This window comes from Mesocricetus auratus, unplaced genomic scaffold (genome assembly GCF_017639785.1).
Source record: "Mesocricetus auratus isolate SY011 unplaced genomic scaffold, BCM_Maur_2.0 Super-Scaffold_100006, whole genome shotgun sequence".
Lineage (NCBI taxonomy): Eukaryota > Metazoa > Chordata > Mammalia > Rodentia > Cricetidae > Mesocricetus > Mesocricetus auratus.
The window spans coordinates 85,453,741-85,475,449 of NW_024429190.1; the positions used below are offsets into that span (position 1 = coordinate 85,453,741).

Sequence of the window (21,709 nt, forward strand, 5' to 3'; positions counted from 1 at the left end):
TGGTTCTTCATACATAAAATATTGAAACAGTGATCATAGGAAATAAGTTTTCACCCCCTTTCCCAATTTGGCAAGAATTGTTTTTATATTGAATGGTACTGGGGAAGATATATAGCTTGAACGCAGGGCTTTGATGATGAAATTAAAACTCTAGATGAAGGCTGAAGATGGAGTCATGGCCTAGTTGTCTCTCAGAGGTCATACATGATTATAGCTCTTGGGAGAGTATCTTCTCAATAACTTTGCAGGTCTTGACAGGCCTGATATCAATAGCAGACTGATTCCACTGTTGTTAGGTATCCAGGTGGAGGCGTGTGCCCATGTGACCTGATGGTTGACCCACCCATTGAAGTTGTGGCAATCAGGAATTTCTCTGAGAAAATTCAGTTTTGAATGAAGAAACACAGCAGGAAAGATGGGCTTGTGAAACTTTAAGGTTGTAGAACTTTGAAGAAAGTTTAAGAGCCTTGCTGAGGATAATGCTTTGAGTCCTCACTTGGATGTTTAAAACAAGGTCATTAATGCTTGCCCAGACTGCAAGGCAATGATTGCTTCTGGTTAGCACCTGTCTTTCAAGTTCTGACAGTCAGGGTCTATCCTGTGCAAAACAAAACAAAACAAAACAAAATAAAACAAACAAACAAACAAACAAACAAAAAACATCGCATCCTCAGGCAGAAATAACTGTAATATCAGCCCAGTCCACTGACCCATCTTTTTTTTTTGTGGTTCAGATAACCCAGATCAAGCCATTATCTTGGCATCAGAGACTGGTTTAATGCTAGGCAAATGACTTAATTCAGACTCAAATGACATAAGAAGTTTTTGGTTTTATTATTGTTGTTGTTGTTGGTTTTGTATAATTGTTTGTTTTAGAGAAATCTGCGGGCGCTCATTCTTGGTTTTGTGAAGAAATTACTAGTGATATGCTGTCAGTCCCATTGTTTTACAGACAGTTACAGCAGCTGCAGCTTTTCTTTCTTCCACTGTGAAGCAGGAGGCCTGGAATAGAAACATAAAGGGAGATGTTTGGTTTGCTTTCTTGCGACTATATCAATCTAGTTTGACTTTGGTCAGATTCCTATGAATCAAACACTGAAACAGGGTTCATGTTAGGGAATCACAGAGGAAACTGGAGTGTGTAAAGCAGATATATCAATGTGGTGTAGCACAGAGGCAGTCTGTCAGGTGTGGGAAGAGGAGGCCACACAGCATACAATGGTGGGGTGTAGGGTAGAGTCAGTAGGACCCCAAAAGAAAACTTCAGTAGGTTACAGATAAGTTTTCTTTAACTTGAAACAAAGTGAACGGGGATTTCATGGCTCCACATCAGTCACTGGCTAAAACTGCTTCAAGAGAACATAGAATTCTAGACACAACTTTCTGTGCATGAAGGTCAGTCTTTCAAAGGGTTTCAGATATGTGCTGTCAAACTGAAGCCACAGAGGCCAGGAAAGGAGGGTACAGATAGGATACAATAGATCTCTGTCAGAGAGGATCTGAGTGTAACAGCATCCATCACCCTTCAGATAAAGCTACCTTAGTTCCTTTCATTGTTTCCTTATCAAAAGAATCATTAGCTAATTTAGACAGGTGAACTCAGGGCACAGAATCGTGGTGATGGATTGGTGTTTGACAATGCTCAAGGAATATTATATATTGCAACAACAGCTAGCTAAATGCTCTCAACAGATTCAAGCATGGTAGCCTAGACAGACCCTAGGTGGGCCTCATAACTTTGCCTTCTGCTGCACAGCTTTGCCTGGCCCCTTCTGACACAGAGCAGGGCTGGTCTGGTTATCAGCTAAGCAGTTACAGAAGTGACAGATTTTCACTTATGAGGGTTAGTTGAAACTATTCTCATAGTTCCACCTTAATTGTTGGGACCACTGGCTTTTAGCAAAGTCAGATGTCATGCTATGAAGGTGCACACAGCTGTCTAGAGGTCCATGTAGAGAGAAACCAAGGTCTCCTGCCAATACCCATGTTCATTCACGCCCATGGGACACACTATTTTGGAATTGATCCTCCAGTCCCAATAAGCTTTCACATAACAACAGCGGACATCATGACTGTAACATCTAGTGAGAAAAACCTGGCTGGACAGCTTGGTTATGTATTTTTACATTCCTTACCTGAAGAAATTGTGAGAGAAAGTAAATGTCTATTGTTTTATGTTGTTCCAGTTTGGGGTGATTTTTTAATGTGGCAGTAGATAATTAAAGCCGTGGCAAACATCCAATGTTCCAGACATGACGCTTTATATATCTATGACAAGGTCCATCTCATCTCTACATTGCCTATATTGATATCTGTATCTAGATGCAACATACTCTTCCATAGAATAAGTACACCTTATTTCATTCATTCATTCTTTGATGGTGCTTTCAGCATATGCCAGGAACTGTGATGGGTCCTTGAGACACAGTGAGTACCCTCTAGGTGCCTCCAGCATAGATTATAGATTTTTTTAATGTCAAATTCTTGGATTCATATCAGGTTTGTCAGCCATTGGTAAGATCCATAGAAAACACGTGACTCAATGGCTCCACGTTACTCAGCGCTCTCCCCAGTCTCACCACCCAGCCCCTTGCAGCTCAGAGAGTTGCTTGTGTGCTTCCTTTTCCACCGGTGTTTAAAAATTAATACACAGAGGAGGCTTCACTGCGGGCTTTTCGTTTGCACTTCCGTCAGCCCTCCTCCACTCCTCCACTCCCCTTACCCCACCACTCCTCCTACCTCCCTTTCTACCGTGGGTAAACCCTATGGTCTTCCGTGTCATATGGATTCTAGGCCTCACTTTAGACTCACTTTGCCCTCTTGCCGTTTCCTTTCCAGTTTTATGATCCATTTCCTCTATATATATCAAAGCCTGTGATATGTACATCTTAGAAAACAAGCAATATTTGTCTGAGTTATTATGCACAATATAACAGTTTGCATCTCTATCCATTTCCTATCTATGATTTTTTCCTTCATGGCAGCATGAAATTCCATTGTTTACATGCACCATGCTTGGTTTATCCATTCAGCTCTTGACCGACATTAGGATGCTCCTGTTTCCTGGCTATTGTGAATGGCATAGCACAACTCACTGGTAAACACGAGCTAATGTGGAAATGGATGTGTCACTGAAAGTGATCCACAGATTCAATGCAAATCTTACCAAAGTTCCAGTGATTTGTATTCTATTGTAGTAGATGGCAATTCGCTTTCTAGGATTTTACAGTTGTAAGTTGTGTGCCCTTTTCCATTCTATATAATTTGAGATCCACATCTTCTTGGGTTTCTGTTTCCTTTTCTTTTGTTAATGGGCAACAGTTTGATTCTCGTTTTGCTGAGAAGAGCTCTATCAAAGCTTATGAGTCAGTCTGTTGCCTTTCAGCTGCTGTTGAACATTAGGCTGTAATGTCTGGGCCCATGTCTCTTTTTGAACATATGTTGTTAGTTCTCTTGAGGAAGCTCTCAGAGAGGGATGGTTGGTCATAAGGTAGGTGTATGTCCATCATTTCAAGGAACTGTTGAGTTTTCTGCAAACTGTTCTTTACTTTCCCACCAGGACAGTGAGAAGGTTTTGGTCATCACTTATTTTTCCCAGAAGATAGCATGGCCAAGTCTTTCTTTTTGGTTTCTAATTGGTATTTATGGTATCTTGTAAGCACACCATTCTATTATCTAATAAATGTAGCTTTCATATGAGTTTTTTCTTACCTGTATAGTGTTTTAAAATATTTATTTTGGGCTTTGGAGCTCTACTTTAATGTCCAGTTCTGATAAACATGGTGTAAGGTCCTTTCTAATGAAACTTGGTTTGTGAAAGTAGGGATGGGAAGAATTAAGATCCAGAATGTTGTGGTGTGCCGGTGAGCTCTGAGAATGAAAGGATCACTGCACTCCTGAGCTGTGGTCACCTTCGAGACATTTGCAGAAGATTATGTCAGTCAGCACACTGTCATAGAGAAGGTGTGAGCTCACTAGTCCCCACCAGCTCCTAAGGATCTCATGAGGTTAATGATGAGACATTTTCTTCCATGGTGTAGCCACTAGTGAGGGACTCAAACCTCTGGAAATAATGCACCGTTCATGCTTCTGTTAGAGCCCCTAATGTAGCCCACTGGGTACATATACTCATACACACACACACACACACACACACACACACACACACACACACACGGCATGCAGGCATACAACACTGCCCTGATTGCACACCCTAAAACTATATATCATGATCTTTTCCACTCTACTCTTATTTTTTAGCTGTTTTAGTAATAGGAAATATTAGCATTTCCATGTAAATATTAAAATCAATATGTCAGTTCCTATAAAACACACTTATAGCTGTCTTGATATTACATTATGTCTTTAGATAAATTTGAGAGTTGTCAATATATGAGTCTTCTAATCCAGGAAAAATTTATATTTTTCGCACCTCTGTGCCACCAGAGACCCTGGCTCCTGGCACGAAGGCTTGTCTTCTTCTGAGGCACACCAAAAGGCAAGCTTAACTCCTCTAGACTATACTCTTTATCAAACAGAATTTTGAGGCCATACTGCCAAATCTGAACTACATGCAGTTGAACTTGTCAGTGGTTCACAAGTTTCCCACTTCAGGTGACAGAGAAGTACTAGAGCCATCCATCACCCAAGACTCAGAGCATCTTTTATTTTTGTTCTTCTCGTTCAATCTCTTACTTTGTCTGTTTAGAAAATATTTCTTATCATAATTTAAAATAAATCTTTCAGATTTTCAAAGCAAGGAAATGCCAAATAGCATAGCTGCCTGAGGTATGATGAATGAAACTTGCTTTATGTATGACTGCCTGGAGAGTTTCATGCTTTGAGAGAGAACCTTTATTCATTGGTCAGATAGGAGGGTTCCTTGGTATCAAGAGAAGTAGTTAGACTTTGCTTCATGTTTTTCTGAGTGGCCATTTTGTCAAAGACAACCAATGTCATTGCAAATATATTATGACATAAATGTTTCCATTCTTAAATAATAAATTAGGGTAGCACTTGGCATCAAGGCTTCAGAATTACATCTGATGACAGGAGTCTTCTGGGTGGAATAAATGGTCAACATGTGATACGGAAAAGACCTCCGGATTATTCTGGCATCATTGTGCCAGCTCAGGGCTGTGCAGTGTGACTTCCACACAGACAATGTTTTCCTGTATCTGGACCAACAACTGTTGAATGGCAGTGAGTCTAAAGGTCCCTATTTGATTGACATTTCTTTTATAAGACTGACTCTGCTTTAAAATATGATTCCTTCTTCATGTTAAAAATTTGTCACTGAAATGTTCAAATTACATTCACCACCTCACAAAGAAGTCAAGGAAAAAATACTAAAGGTTCTCCCAGGACTGAAAGCCTATCTCACCCACATCAATACTTGAAAGAGCAGATTCCAAGGGGTCAACAAATGGAATCAAGAGTTTGGCTCAAGGACTCAGTGCCAGTTTCTAACAGGCTTTTGTGGACCTCCCACCCCCAAATCATGATACTGAGACTTATTATTAGTTATGGATGCTCAGTCTTATCATACGCTTGTCCCACTAGCTCTTATAACCTAGTGCAATTGTTTCTCTTCATCTATGATTTGCCTTGTAGCTTCTTACCTCCCATTCATTCTGCATGTCTTACTTTTCTGCATCTTAAATGTATGGCTGGCTGGTGGCTGCCTGACCGGCTCCAGGCATCCCCCTCTCTTTCTCTCCCACCAGCCCCTCCTGTCCCTCCTCCTCCTGCTATTGGCTGTTCAGCTTTTTATTAGGAAGGCAAGGTATAGCAGCAACATACCTTGACATAGTTAAACAAATTCAGCATAAACAAAAGGAACACAAGCTTAAATAATTAACAAATGCAGCATAAACAAACAAATGCAACACACCTTTACATTGTTAAATACTTATTCTGCAACACAAACAACTGTAACACATCTTCACTTTCTTAAACAAGTATTTTATTCCACAACACCAGTTAGTTAAGGAAAAGGATTCTGGAAGCAAACATGAGAACTTGGGAAAACGAGAGCAGATGTTACCAAGGGCAACCAGAGTGTGTGCAGATGGTCTTTAATCACCCCCACAGTGTATCCTAGGACCCTCAGGGGATGCCTCAGTGATATGATCACGCCCTGTGCAGAGCAAGTTCTTTTCTGTACACACCCATCTACGATGTTTAGCTTATGTTTGGGCATAGTAAGGAGTTAAGAGTAGCTGACAATAAAATAGACTAGTTAAAACAACAGTTTATACGAGTATTGTATCTCAGCATATCTTGTGCTATAGTGCCTTTGTTGTGAGGATAGAGAATAATGCAGTCTGTGTAATACTAAGAAGTGAGGTGACTACCACAGTCAGAGTAGTACTGTGTTGGGCTATAATATAATATAAAAGTCACTTGAATCCAAGCACAGTAGAAAGGGACAGTGTATCTGGTAACTCAGGTGGCTACCAAAAAAGCAAACAATCAGGTAGGAAATACGGTGTGGATATTTTGACAATATAAATTATGTTCCAGACAGGAGAGGTTGAGACTTCTTCCCACTGCTAAGAGCATCAAAGTGAAACTTGTGAATTGTGTATTCCTTGAAATTTCTATATGACATTTGACAATCACTCTTTCCCAGTGATTAGAGTAAACCCGGACAAAGGAGTTTACCATTTAGATCCTGGGGCTCATCCTTCCAGAGGATCTTCTATGTTCTTCATATGGCTTGTCCCCCTAAAGCTTCCTGCATAGAAGCTGGTTCCCTGAATCCTTGAACACGTGGGACTTGGGGAGGGGATGAGACCATGAGGCTGTAACCACATGAGTGGATTAAGGTTGCATAGACCCAACAAATAAAGAGGGAGCCTGGCTGCTTCATATCCTCCTATTTCCATGATTGATCATGTGATCTTTCTGCATGTATTGTCTTTCCAGGACGTGTCCTTTGACACAGAAATTATGTGACTACCCAGTCACAACATGGGCTAAGACCAAGCAGCACCATGAGAACACACCTTAGAATTTCCTCCTTGAGGGCTCTGAAGAACACAGCCATCATTTCCTGTCACCTATTATATGTGTTTCACTTCTGCCTGGATATAGTTGGGAGGTTTGCCAGCTTATACAGAGAGACCAGAGAAGAAAACACAGATGATCTTGTGGTTTGGAGATAAGGTCTTCATCAGTGGCTAGTAATGCAGTTGTCCACCCTGGCTGCTCAGAAAAGAGACTGGGGCTCCTCTGAGCCTGGGACAAAACACTTGCTACATATTTAAGCTTGCTGTTTCGTCCTGAAAGTGTAGGATTCCTTGAGCAGGCGAGATGCTTCAGGGGGGAAAGTTCTTGTTTTAAAAACCTTGAAAGTTTAGTTCAATTCTAAGAGTTCATTACTGTTGGCCATCTGGGCATGAAGCTTACCCACAAAAGTGGTTTATTGCCCTGGAGAAACTCCTTGAAGAAAACTAATTTGTATTTGCAAATGGTTATCAATTAGCCATACTTCTGGGAGTTTGTGTACACATCTCCTTTCAGCTCTAAGACAAGAACCATCTTTCCAAAGTCATCCCCATCACCTCATAAGCATAATGCATGTTTTAAAAAGGCAGGATTCCTTTTTTAAATTGGGAGGTGTGAACTTTCTCCTGGCGAATGTGTTTCCTTCTAGAAGGCACTGCACACCTCTGACTAAAAGCATCCCAGTTCTGAAAAAAGATGAAGACACAATCGAATCTCTCTAGATGCAATGCCATGTAGATTTGGGATTAATGGCCATAATGGTAAGGTATTTAAAGCATTAATCCTAGTCCAGTGGCAGAGGCATAAATACAATGTACTAGGCAGAGCTGCAGACTTCCTAATAAGTCGCCTCACAAGGCATTAAAGGTAGCACATAAATTAGGTGGCCACTTAAAAGCTACACCAGGCACTCATCATTTCCCCATCTTTAAATCCGGTCAACCTTAATTTTAATGGTTTTAATCAGCACATAATAAGCAGTATACAGTTAGTTGTTCAATTCACTAGATTTTTACACACCAATGCAGCTGTACAGCCATTAATCACAATCAATACTGTGACTATGTCCATCACTGTAAAGGTTTTCTCACGTCTCTTTATGAGCCGCATCCCACAGCTTCTTCTGAGGCAACCCCTGATCTGTTCTCTGTCACTGGAGATTCTAGACAATTAGATATAATTAGATGCATACACTGTACACTCTTGTTTTGTCTGGCTTTTTATAGTCACTGCAATTATTTGGAGACTAATCCATGTTGTTATATGTATCAGGAGTTTATGCTTGTTTTCCAGCTGAGCATTTTCTGTGGCATGGATACAGTATAATTTGTCCATTCACCAGCTGGACTTTTCACACATTTGCAGTTTCTGGAAATCACCAAGAAAAAGCTTCTGCACACTTACATAAAAACATTTATGTGGCTGTGTGCTTTCACAAAGGCAAAGGCTGGGGATGTGTTGCCTGCTCTGTGTTCAAATATCCAGAAGCTACTAGACCATTTCCAGGGTCACTGTCTCAGTCTACATTCCCTCCAGTGGAGTGAGAGCTCTGGCTCTCCATCGCTGCCCACCATTCAGTCAGGGTATGAATTTCCCCCTTTGTAGAATTAACTGGGGTCTCATTGTCTTTTCTTTTGCATTTCCCTGAGCTCTAAGGATGCCCAATGAGGTTTCTAATGCGTTACTTTCCATTTACATGTCTTATTTGGTAAAGTATCCAGTAAAATCTTTTGACTGTTTTTATAGCTCCTTCCTTCCATTCTTCCTCCCTCCCTTCCTTCCTTCCTCCTCTCCTTCCTTCCCCTCTCTCTCTCTTTATCCCTCCTTCCTTTCCTAGCTTCCTCACTCCCTCATTTTCTTTCTTTTGTTGAGACTATCATATATGAACACTGCATCTCCATTACTCACACCTTCCCTCTCCAACTTCTGTGTAGCCCCTAACTCCCTCCAACCTTATGACCTCTTCTTCTTTAATTGTTATCAACACACACCCATGCACGCACACACACACACACACACACACACACATACACACACACACACACACACACACACAAGCTGTCATGCAGGTTAGAAACCTATGCCTGATTGGAGAAACCCAGGGAAACAGCTGACCTGAACAAGGGGGAGCTCATGGACTCCATACTGACAGCTGGGAAACCAGCATAGGACTGATCCAGACCCCCTGAACGTGGATAGTTAATCTATTGGGCCTCTGGTAGAGAATTAGTATTTATCCCTAGTACATGAATGGATTCTTGGAGCCTACTCCACACAAAGGGATACTCTCTCAGCCTGGACACATGGAGGAGGGTCTAGGCCCTGCTCCAAATGATATGACAGACTTTGAAGATCCCCCACGGAAGGCTTACACTCCCTGGGGAGCAGAAAGGGGATAGGATATGTGGTCTGTGGGGGCGCAGAGGAAGAGGGGAGGGAAAGGGAACTGGGATTGACATGTAAAACAAGCTTGTTTGTAATTTAAATAAAGAAGGAAAAAAACTTTGCCAAAGGAAGATAACAATGGGGAAAGAAAGAAAGAAAGAAAGAAAGAAAGAAAGAAAGAAAGAAGGAAGGAAGGAAGGAAGGAAGGAAGGAAGGAAGGAAGGAAAGAAAGAAAGAAAGAAAGAAAGAAAGCTACGCCAAAGCTCTATCCTGGAAGACTGATTTTCCTCTTAGTAGTCATTGATTGGTGGTCTCATTTCTCATTTTGCAGGACTTATTTAGGGAATTATATTCTTGAGATTTCATGTGTGCAGTATCCCTGTAATGTCTAGAAGAGACTGTTCAGCGGCAGGTGACTTGGTCTTCCAGCTCTTACAACCTTTCTGCCTTGTCTTCTGCCATTTTCCCAGAGCCTTAGTTGTTGTGGTTGTATTTCAGATGCATTGCTTGGGGTTGGCGACCCCACAGTCACATATCTCTTTCATTTTGAACAGTTGTGAATCTTTGTAACAGTCTCTCTCTTGGTTAGGGTTATAGCTATGATGAAACGCCATGACCATAGCAACTTGGGGAGGAAGGCTTATTTGACTTATGCTTCCACATCACTGTTAATCACTGAAGGAAGTCAGAACAGGAACTCAATCAGGGCAGGAACCTGGAGGCAGGAGCTAATGCAGAGACCATAGAAGAGTGCTATTTACTGATTTGCTTCCCATAACTTGCTAGGCCTGCTTTCTTATAGAATCCAGCATCACCAGCCCACGGGTGACTCCACCTACAATGGGCTGAGCCCTCCCCCATCAATCACTAACTAATAAAATGCTCTACAGGCTTGCCTATAGCCAGATCTTAAGGAGGTATTTTCTCAATTGAGCTTCCCTCTACTCTGATGACTTTAGTTCGCATCAAGTTGATATAAAACTAGCCAGCACAACTGTCATCTGTTGCAAAAAGAAGCTTCCTTGATGAGGGTTGAGAGCTACACTTATGAGGCTGGGCAGGTGAACCAAACTTTTGACTTCAGAGTGGTTTTTATACATTTTTGCTTTAAGTCATTCACGAGTATTTGATTAGCAAATGTTTTCTCTCCAGCCGTGGTTTACCCTCTTAGTCTCTTTATAGTTACTTCATAAAAACAAAAGTTCTTGAATTTGATGGTGTTCAATGTATTTGTTGTATTCTTTAGGAAACATGCTTTAGTGTAAGCCCAATTCGTGAAGGCCCTCTTTTCTTTTCTTCTCTCTTCCTTCCTTTTCCAGAATTGTATAAAACAGAGCTGAACACAGTGTCCCAGACCTATAATCTCAGCTGCTTGGGAGACTGAGACAGAAGAATTGTAAGTGAAAGCCTGCCTGAACTACAGAATGAGTTATGAGCCATCCTTAATACTTGATCATTGTAATGTCTCCAGATGGAGAATGGAAGAAGGGCTGAGTGCTAGCATGCTTGCCTAGCCTGTGCTAAGGCCCAGGTCAAAGGAGCAATGAACTTGGGGAGGGGGTGAGTCTGTGAGAAGATATGATCATAATATATTGTATATATGCATGAAATTCTCAGAGGATAAATAAATGATTTAAAGATATCCGAGTGAATCTACCTTAAATGACCAAGTATGGTTTCCGAAAATATATTTTAATAAAATTTCAATACTGGAAAATCCTGTATTGTTTGGAATTTTATGTCCAAGAATATAATTAGTTTTGGATTAATTTTGCTATGGTATAAGCTGCTGAACTCACAAGATCCTTTGTGTTTGACTTTCCAGTGGTGCAATTGTGGTAATTGTGGTAGTGAAAAGACCAACTTGGTTCTTTTGAAAATCTGGGCCTGTGGTATTTACCCATGGTTCTCATGCACTCAGCCAGATGCTGAGGCTAATGTGTAATCTCAGCATAACATAATGAGAAAGCCACAGCTTTCTGGTGAGTGTCTGTATATCCTGACCTGTGTCCTTCAGTTGCTGTGGTGGATAGTCCAAGTCAGTTCAAGTATATTTTCTTCCTGTCTCCCTGCTCAGCACACTGCATCTTGAATGTTTTCCCGGATATAACAGAATTGCCATTCGGCTTTGTAAATATAGTCTAGAAATGCCAGACAGCCATAGGTTCACGTATGAACGAGACCCTCCCTGAGGTGGAGCAAGCAGTGAAGCTTTAATCTATGGGTGATTGCTTCCCTCTCGTGCCCGTGAGCACTTCTGAGCCAAATTGGGGGAATCAGGTCTCAGTGGCCACAGCACAAGCTCAGACCCATACCCTCATTAGTCTTTTCCTCTTTCCTTGTTTAATTTCCCTAGGTCCCTCGTGGTTGCCTTCTGTGATTATGACACAAGTCAAACACCTGCACCCAAGTCATTGTCTTGGGCTTGGCTCTCAGGGGATGTCAGACTGAGACGATGGCTATTTTTATGCTGCTAGAGGCAATTTACTTTCACAAAAAAAAAAAAAAAAAAAAAGACCAAAAGAAGACTTTTCAGCGTTTTCAAGCTTATAGTGTAGATACCGGAACTTATAGTGTAGATACCGGAACTTGAGCCCAGATCTCTTGCCCCAGGTCTTTAGGATCATCCACCGTAGTCCTCAACACCGTGGCAAAGTCTAGGGGCTGGAAGGAGTCAGAGCGGGAGGAGCCACATCGCACGGCTATGTCACCTGCAGACTATGGACAGCAGCAAATCACTCACTGTATCCTGTGTCCCAATTTTCTCATATAAAAAATGGGCATAGTTTTTATTTTTATCTCAAAGGACTAAAGGAATTGGTATTTATAAAACAGAGCTTAGTGTGTGGTGAGCTCAGAGTGTTGATATTACTTGTGCTGTCTTTGTTGTTTTTCCTACCCACACCATACTCAAACTGTCTCCCCCCCAATGTCCAATGTACACATGATAATCTAGTTATTTTCCTGGGGGGATGGGGAAGAATGATGCTGAGATGATCAATATCAGCACAAACATATCACTTAAAAATTACTGCATCTTCTAGAGAAATCATGTACTGTGAGTACAAGGAATCTAACAATTTTGTAAAGTCTGCATCTCTTTAGAATGCCAAGAGACCACCCGTGCATCCCAGCTGCCTGGCAAAGCAAACCATGAAGTTGGAAACTGCATCTCCCCCTTTGATGGTCATTCTCACCACACTGTCAGTTTGTATTTCTAGGTACTCATTCCTATCTGAAAGTCTTCCTTTATTGCTTTGTCTGTGTCTTTTCTCTCCAGCATGGTGAGAAGTTCTCTGAAAATAAGAAGCTTGACTATCAATCATTTTCTGTGAATCTAGACTAGAGAGTGCAGCAGAGTAGGCATTCAACCTCTGAGGGCTATGGAGAAGCTTCTAAAATGTCATCATGGCTGTCTTCGATAAAACAAGGTTCTAAATATATTGAGGTCAATCAATTACCCTGATCATTTATAGATATTAGACAGTACAGTTAACTGAGCTTAAGTCTAGGATGAAGTAAGGTGAAGTTGAGAAGAGAGTGGTTTGGCTGGGATTTGAGAGGCATACTCAGGTCATCTGTACTTTCCTGCACTGATCTGGAAGTGAGACCATGTCCCCTGTGCTCCTGTCATATCTCCTCTTTACAGTCCGGCTGTGCTGGGTCCTATGCATGGCGTGAAGCAGACACTGGCAGACTTTCCGGGTTCTATGCATGGTGGGAAGCAGACATTGACTGTCTTGCTGGGTCCTACACATGGTGGAAAGCAGACATTGGCAATCCTGATGCAAGAGAATGCAAGGATAGCAACGAGGTGATCATACATCTTCATTGGTTTCATCAAGAAGCAACTTGCCAGTCAAAAAAATTGCTGAAGGGCAGACATCAACTTCAAAACCTTTCACAGGAAAGAAGGAATGCAATAGCATGCCCCCATGTCCACGGATGCATCTGACTTCAGGCACAGATTAATCAAGGAGTCCAGATGAGGACATTAGGATTCATTCTTAATTCTTCATGTCTGATTTCTGCCTTTCTTTATTTACTGTTCATTCTAGAGAATATTGTCCTTTCAGATGACCAATAGTTTTTCTTCCCATTCATCATTCTTTGGAGGATTTCTATTGCTGATAAATTCCAAGAAGAGTGTTTGGATTACCATCTATATGGCATGGCTTAAAAGCCACTGTTAGACCTCATTTCAGGACCAATGAGAAGTCAGTGGCAAGACAAGAGCTCAGCTTGAAGCTAAGGGTCGTGAAATTACTTTAGGGCAATACTGACAAGAATGTCATGGGAGTTTGCACTTCAAACATAAACAGCTATCACCATCATGTGAATGGAAAATGAATCCCTGGCAGGGAAAAGCTGAGACTGTCTTTAGGGAACATCCACATACTCTTCACCATGTCTTCAGAGTCATTGAAATCTCTTTGCAATAGTCTACTTAATTCTTGATTGCTTGACTCTGTTAACTTTGGTGTTATAGTTACCATTAAACCAAATCACCTTCTATAGTTTCTTTTTCCTGGCCACCATCATCATGTGTATCTATTGTCTCTATTGTTACCCCTTGAATAAACAATCTAGTAAACATGGTACCTATTCTGTAGACCAGGGGTTTCCCATTAACCACCACCCATGGATAATCTGCCTCCTCCTCTGTGCACAATGTAATGACTTTTAGTATAATTATTGGAAAGATCAAAGAAACTCCCTGCCCATCTGGAATTCACAGAGGTAGAAAAGCTGCAAATTGATCCCAGTGTACAAGTTCTTTGAATAAAGATGTTTGACCTGGATTTAGAGAGTCCACAGACTTGGACAGAAAACAGTTGTTACAGCTATTACATACTACATCGTTATTTTCACTTTTAAGAGAAATCTGGTGTTTCCCTTCATTATGAGTATAGATAACAGTCTACAGTTGTTTTAGAAATGCATGCAACTTTGCCATGATCAAAAACACTCATTTTCACATAAGACATATTATTTACACTTGCCAGCACTTTGAAATTATAGTAATTATCAGATGTGTTACCAGATCTTGTTGGCTAATTTGCTAACGCAATCACAACTTTTAAAGTATTTTGTTGAACAAATTTTAATATAATTGGGATACGTTGCAATTCCATGTGCTTTATTTTATCTAAATCTTGCAGTCTGATCACTGCACACCACTGAATTGTGCACATGACCTGCAGTCTAGTCGGGGTCTGTTCACAGAGTTGTCTTGAGTCACCACTCATTGCCCTCATCCTCAGCTACCCTACCTATTTTGCAACCCTTGGATAATGGTGGCTATATTCTCTTCTTCAGGGATATTCCAGAGTTTTATAATGCTTCCCACTACCATGACTGCCCCAATAGTAGCTAAGCTTTACTGACATGTACTCTGTCTGATGTCCATTCAACTCACTTAACCTGTGTTCCACAATTCACCTAATCTCAGTCGTTTGATATTTTGTGTACAAAATCTTAATAAGATATTCACCATCTTGTGGACTTAAAATGTATCTGATACTATTCTAATCCCTTTATGTATATTCATTCATCTAAAAAAACCAAGTGTGTAACATCATTTTAATGCCTTCAAAAAATCCCATCCTGCTTCGCCACACGCTGAGGTCCCTGTAATCTGGAATGGCTGTACTTTTATAGCCTGCTGCAAGATGCACTGTATTCAACATACATTAAAGTTTTTGGTTTCACAAATACCATTTTCAGTTTCTAGCCTTTGAAATTGTCCCCTGCCGGTTCCCCACCTCTTGTCACCAAAATTACCATTCATGTCATGCTGTCTACAGTGCCTTCTTTCGTAAACTTGAGTGGAAACACAACACCTCTCTTCGGTGTAGCCTGCACTTGCTAATTGAATGTCTGATTGCAACAAGGTGTGGAGGCCACAGAGCACCTGTGACACAGGGACTTGCTTTATTTAGCGTGTATTAACACCTGTTTGTTAGCGTACAAGGGAAGAAGGCATGGGTCCTGGCACCAAGAGGCTTGGAGGAGACAAAGCATCTGTATATTCCAACATCACCACATAAAAATTAGGCACACTGGGAGGATGGAGGTGCAGGAGTAAACGTCTGGTGAACCACAGTCAGAGCCCAGGACAGTAGAGGGAGGGGCTGTGATGAAGGAGGGAAATGTAAGCTCTCAGACACTAACGGAAGGGCATGGAGAGAAGGCTCCCATCAAGGCAGCACTGTTGCTGAGATATGTACAATACCCGAGAACCTTAGTGGTAAGGTTTCTGAGAAGGCAGACTGAACCTAGGTGCACATATGGTAAATTAGAGAGGACTCTAGCTCTTAAACCTGGTACTGTTTGACTTTGTGGGCATCATTAAATTGCTCGACTGTATAACATGGAGGGATCAATCATATGTATCTTCAATACCTTGATGGGATGGACTGCAGTGCGTGTGTGTGTGTGTGTGTGTGTGTGTGTGTGTGTGTGTGTGTGTGCATGTGTGTGTGTGTGTGTGCATGTGTGTGTGTGTGTGTGTGTGTGTAACCCTTTCCAAATGCCTTCAAGAGGATCATGTCAGGACCCTCACAGAGTCACTCAGCTCCTTAAGGTCTTAACACTTGGAGCGCATCATCTGGGGTCCAGTGGGATCATCAGTGGGATCCTGGCAGAAGACATGGTCCTTGTTTTGCTCTGCTTTCAGCCTTTCCTTCTGCTCACCTCAATCAAGACAGCAAACAAAGACCTAGAAGCAACAGAGACTACAGATGTGGTTACAGGTATCATGTAGGGAAGACACTTGAGGGTACTCTGCAGCTGAGAGCAGCTTCTTTCTCCTGAGATGGAGGCGATTGGTACTTCAGGGCAAGTCTATTTCCAGCTATGGCCACACAAGCATCATCTGCTCCCTATGAGGTTCCGTGTTCCCAATCTTCTTTCCAAAGCTTTCTTTCTTCAGAGCAGATCCCTTTTCCAAAGTGAATCCTTGCCAAATCTCCTAAGTGGTGGTCAGTTGGAACACCCACTTGCTAGGCCACTTCACCATTCTCGAGTTGGTCTTTCTTCATGGACTCCAGTGCCACAGGCCATAACTCCCACTGGCAACTGCTCTTGCTGAAGGACCTAGTCTACGGGAACTCCAGAGGCCAATGGGGAGGCAATCAATCAGACTGTGCTCTCCAAGGAAGCCTCAGGGACATCAGACAAACACCAGCATACCTTAAACTTGTAGCTCAAGTACCATTCACCATTACAAGCCACAGGAAGGACAAGCAGAGCAGTTGTCATCTGCCAAGTCACTTTCCCTAAACATATAGCTGGAAAACAAGGAAATCCCAACTCCAAGAAATATTGCAGCCCCCCAAAATAAAGTCTTCTGAAAGAGGGTTTCTCTAACTTATAATACAGGAAAGATGTCTTAAGTTTAACTTAGGTGGATTCACACACACACCTACCTCTCAAGCAAAATGTTTTCAGAAAACCTTTTCGTACCCATGCTCTATATTTAACAAAACAACATCTCTCTCTAATAGAATGGAATTTCTGTTATTTAAGTAAACAATAATTATTTTTTTCAGTGGTCAGGAAAATACATTTTGGCTAAAACAATGGTTTATTTTGGCCAAGCCTGGCTCTTTTTAAATAACCACATTCATAAATTTTATAAATACAGGCATAAAAATTGGACAGAATCCAGGATTATGAGGACAGTGAAAAGGCCATGCAGTGACTGTGAGGGTAAGTTCATACCACCACGCATCCCACACAGAGCCCACGCGGGTGTGAATTCATACCATCATACATGTACACAGATCCCACTTTGAGGTGATTTCTCAGCACTATATGTGTACCATTAGCCATCCATAAAGACCTCTGAATTTCCCCCAATTTGAACCCTGCTGTGAACACAATGTTGGCTGACAACTATGTATCAGTTGAGTCCAGAAGTTGGCCCCAGTGGATGACTCTGCAGGGATGTCTGCTAGTAAGAGAGGCTGTACAGGTGGGGAAGAAGGAGCTTGGGGAATTGATCACTTTTGCGTATGCCTGTAGTGACCCTAAAGCTGTACTGAAAATAAATTCTACTGAAAATAGGGGCCTGTGAGCCTCATGCCTTTCCCAGGCCTTAGGACCACAGAGGAAGTTTTTGTGCCAGACCTCCCAATTTGTCCCAAGTCACCCATGTCAGAGCTTCACAGATCAATGTTAGTGTCAGGCTGGAATAGTAACACCACACACCGTTCTGCCTCAGCCATGTTATAGCAGGGGAACAATGAAGGCATGAGAGGCATGGATAATTCAATAGTGTCTATTTTTAAGGCTGTTTAGAGCTTATCCATCTTGGCAAAGACTATGCCCTCTCCTTGAACCGTGGCTATTCAGAGACATTGCAAACTCTGGGCCATTTCTAGGAAAGAACCAGAGAATATGGAAGGACATGGGAACATACTTTGTAACCCATTTTAACCAAGGTTTCCTGAGGAATTAAGGACTCTGTAATCCATGGTTCTTCAGACTTTAATGGAAATGTAGGTTTAATGGAAAATGTTGATTTTAGAGCTGTGGGTGAGAAATGCCTCGACTGGAGAGTCACATATGCAGAGACATGGGCTCACTGGCTAGAAGAATGAGATTTGTGTAAATATGAAGCCATGCCCAGGGAAGGGGCAGGATATCCACATTAACTTTGTTGCCCCTTTGATGAAATCTCATGGTTCTGGTCCCCTTCTACAGTGCTGAGGGTGTGGTGACTATGAAGATAGTACTACTGTTTCAGAACCTTATGCCACCAATAACTGTCACCCTCTAGAGTCCATCCACATTACATATTCATGACCAATCAGAGTTTGGAGAAGTATATTCTGCAGGCTGACCTGATCTGCCACTTCCTGGAATAAATAACTGTTTATTGAAACCCATTTGTGTTCATGTGGGTACAGTTTGTATTTACATTCATGCTAAGATAGCAGAATTGAGTAGTTATGACTAAGAAAAAAAGGATCCACAAAGTCTAAAATGTGTCTCTAAAGAAAAGGGGAAAATAGAACAGAGAAAACATTTCAACAGACTGAAAAACAGTAAATAGAAACTTTGTTCAAAAAAAATAGACACATTCCATGGAATTTATCTGAGCAGATAATAATTTATGAATAGGTGATTCTGGGACTCAGTTGAAATTCAGAGTGCCCTGGACTTCACTAATGACTGAATGCTAAAGTGAAGTTCAGGGTCAGCCTGTTTCTTGGACCTCTTGTCTTATTGGTCATGGTCTGGCCATTCTCTGCCTGCCACTGGCTAGCACTTGGGTGCATGTGATTGGCTGAGATGCAGTTGTTTCCTAAGGTCTTCAGGTAGATTTTCAGCTTGTTTGTAAACTCCGAGACTGTGTTGTGTGACATGGGAACTAGTAATCAGACAGGACTTCAGGGCAGAAGCCTATTACTTACTGGTTTGGAAATACAATGCCAACAACAGAAAGTAGCAGCTAATGGATAGAAAGTGGTTTTATTCTTGTCCATCAAGGAACACAAGCCTTTTAAATGTACCCATGCTAGCTGCCCTTCTACAATGAGACTTCCGTATATAAGGTTTGTGTATATAAATGAAGTGATGGTGCAGGAAACCATTATCTCTGCCTTTCTCCACAGTGAGGATTCCCCCTCTCCTTTCTTTAGGAATTTCCAGAAAGGTGTGTCCCCGCGTCCTTCTCTGTGTGACTCCTCTCAGTCCTTCAAAGTTCCACATCAATTCTGTGAGTGTGCTCTGTGTTGCTGAACCAAGCGAATGCCCTCTCTACTCCTCACCTCTCTCTCACAGCCACCGGAAGCACATAGGTGCCACTTCCTCTCCCTCAAGGCTGTCACAGGTGTTTCTGCTCTAGGTGCCCTTTCCTCTGTTTCTTAGAGCCACCATCACAGTGTGCTTCTGTTCTCCCCGAGCAGGTGGCCCCTTCCTCTTGCTCATATCCCTGGGCTAAGCGGGTCTTCTTTGTACCCAAACTCGTTGTGTCACCTCACTTCAGTGACTCGTGCTGTACACCCGCTTCTCTCACAACCCATTCCCCTGTGTGACTATCCAGTCCCACAAACCTAGACAAATCATGTGCTCCCATTGTAGTGCAGCGGAGTTTGTTTTGGTTATCTCAACTCTCCATGATTAAGACTGGAGTCCTTGATAACCTTCTACCTCACCCATTCTAAGCCAACTCCCTTTGTAATCTGATAACTTCTATAAAGACCTAAACTCAAGTCAATCTTCATCTTTCTTCCCTTAACCAATCACTGATTTCTATGCATTTACCTTCAGAATACACCTCCAATTAACTCATTTCTCTCCAACTCCATAAGCAGGTATTCTATTTACCTAAACACCGTACTGTGTATGCTATGTGTCTCTCTCAGCATTCACTACTGGACTCCTACTTAGTCTATCCATTAGCTACCAGGATCTAGGCCACTGGTACAATTCCTATTTTCGTCAGTCCCATCTCTGTTCTGTCTCACTCATGTGTGCCATTCCTCCGGAATGCCTTTCAGCCATGGTCAAACATTCTAAACCATGTGACATTTGGACCTGTCCTTCCTATAATGCTTTTCTTCAGGACTATATGTATATAGTCTTTCTTAGCCAGTCACCATAGTTAAGGAATGAGAGGGGGAGTGAACATGGAGTTGGAAGGGGAGAGGGAAAGATAGAGATAATATAAATATAGTATTCATACATGAAATTCTCAAAGAATAAAACTTTAAACTAAAAAAACCAAAAAAATAAAAACAATTCAAGACAAACAAAAAATAGAAATTCTATGGTTTATAAGAAAATATATGCAAACCAAAAAACTGATAGTAAATAGTACTCAAAATATAAGAAACTCATGCAATCCAGTGTCAAAAGGAAGCTCTTCAAATCCCCCAATAACCCAGTTTAAAACGGATACTGTATTCATTAATTTTCTACTACTCTGAAGAGACACCATGACTATGGCAGCTCATATAAAGGAAAACATTTATTTGGGGCTTGCTTAGAGTTTTAGAGGTTTAGTCCGTGATCATGGGAGAAAGCACAGAGCAGCAATTGAGAGTTGTACACACTGATCTTTGGGCAATAGGCAGAGGGAGAGGCACTGGACTTCTAGTGAGCTTTGGAAGCCTCAAAGCCTACCCCAGTGACACACCTTCACCAACAATGACACACCCCCTGATCATTCCCCAAACAGTTCCACTCCTTGTGACTAAGCATTCAAATATATAAGCCTTAGGGTCATTCTCATTCAAACTGCCATAGGCATGGAACCAGAATACTTATTTTTGCAAAGAAGGCATAAAAATAGCTAACGAGTAGCTAAAATGCTGTCTCACCTTAAAAATAAGGAAGGAAATGCATTAGTAGCTAGTTGCAGAAGGACAAGTGATGTCTCATTCCTTTGTGGGAGTATTGCCTGAGTAGACAGTATGAATTTGTTTGGTTGCCCATGACCTCTAGACTGAGTCTTTACACTTGTCCTTGTTTTTCTTAAACTTAATTGAAGGAAAGCTTTTTGAGAATTTGATACACAAGTACCATATTGGCTTCATTTCCATGCCTCAACCTCCAACTCTTTCTGTGTGCCCAACTCCCTCTCAAGTTCATGACTATTTCTTCTATAATTATTATTGCTATATACACATGTGTACATAAGAATGTATACAAACTCTCAAGCCTATTTATGATGTTCTTCATATATATATTTAGTGCCAACTACTTGGATTGGATAACCCATCAGGGGGATCATCCCTGGAGATAACGGATACCCCCTCTCTAAGTAACCTCCTTTTATCAGCAAAAATGAAGAAAATAAATTCTTTTGTGGTGTCTAGCCACAAAGCATACATGCCCCCCCACACAAATATAGACCATACATAATTTTAAGAAAACTCATAAAATGATGATTTTGTGGCTTTTTCAAATATCCTCCATGCTCATGGTATTTATCTGTCTTTCCCCCCTCTCCTAAGTCCACAGGACTTTGGAAATGGTTAAGGGGGTAGGAAAGGACACTGAGATTTTAAAAAAAAGCCTGTGGAGAGGCACACAGCACACCCATGACAATGAAGCTTGCAGTGTCAAAACTGGAGAGGAAGCCCATGAGCTACCTGCAGGAGCAGGCAAGATATCAAGCCCAGAAAAGGCAAAGTTTCAACATCTTTCAGGGAAAATTGTCACATCTGTCATCTGGATCCCTAACATATCAGTAGTGCCATCAACACATTCTCCAAAAAGGAAGAATGCTGCCTGTGGGTAATGTGGGTGTCTAATGCATTGCTTCAGACATTAATAATACTCTCCTGGCATTATTAGA

General features: G+C 41.6%; 1 long non-coding RNA gene across 3 annotated transcripts in view; it reads right to left on the reverse strand.

The window, feature by feature from the left end:
• Window positions 1-810: 810 nt before the first annotated feature.
• LOC110342074 overlaps window positions 811-21,709 on the reverse strand; it is a 113,532-nt gene continuing 92,633 nt past the window's right edge. For 2 of the 3 annotated variants that reach the window (XR_002384065.2, XR_005877862.1), the window contains one exon: window positions 15,312-16,117. This is a non-coding gene — a long non-coding RNA (uncharacterized LOC110342074). Of the gene's footprint in view, window positions 1,003-15,311; window positions 16,118-21,709 lie in introns of those variants that run through there. The other variant, XR_005877865.1, reaches the window with a different exon arrangement.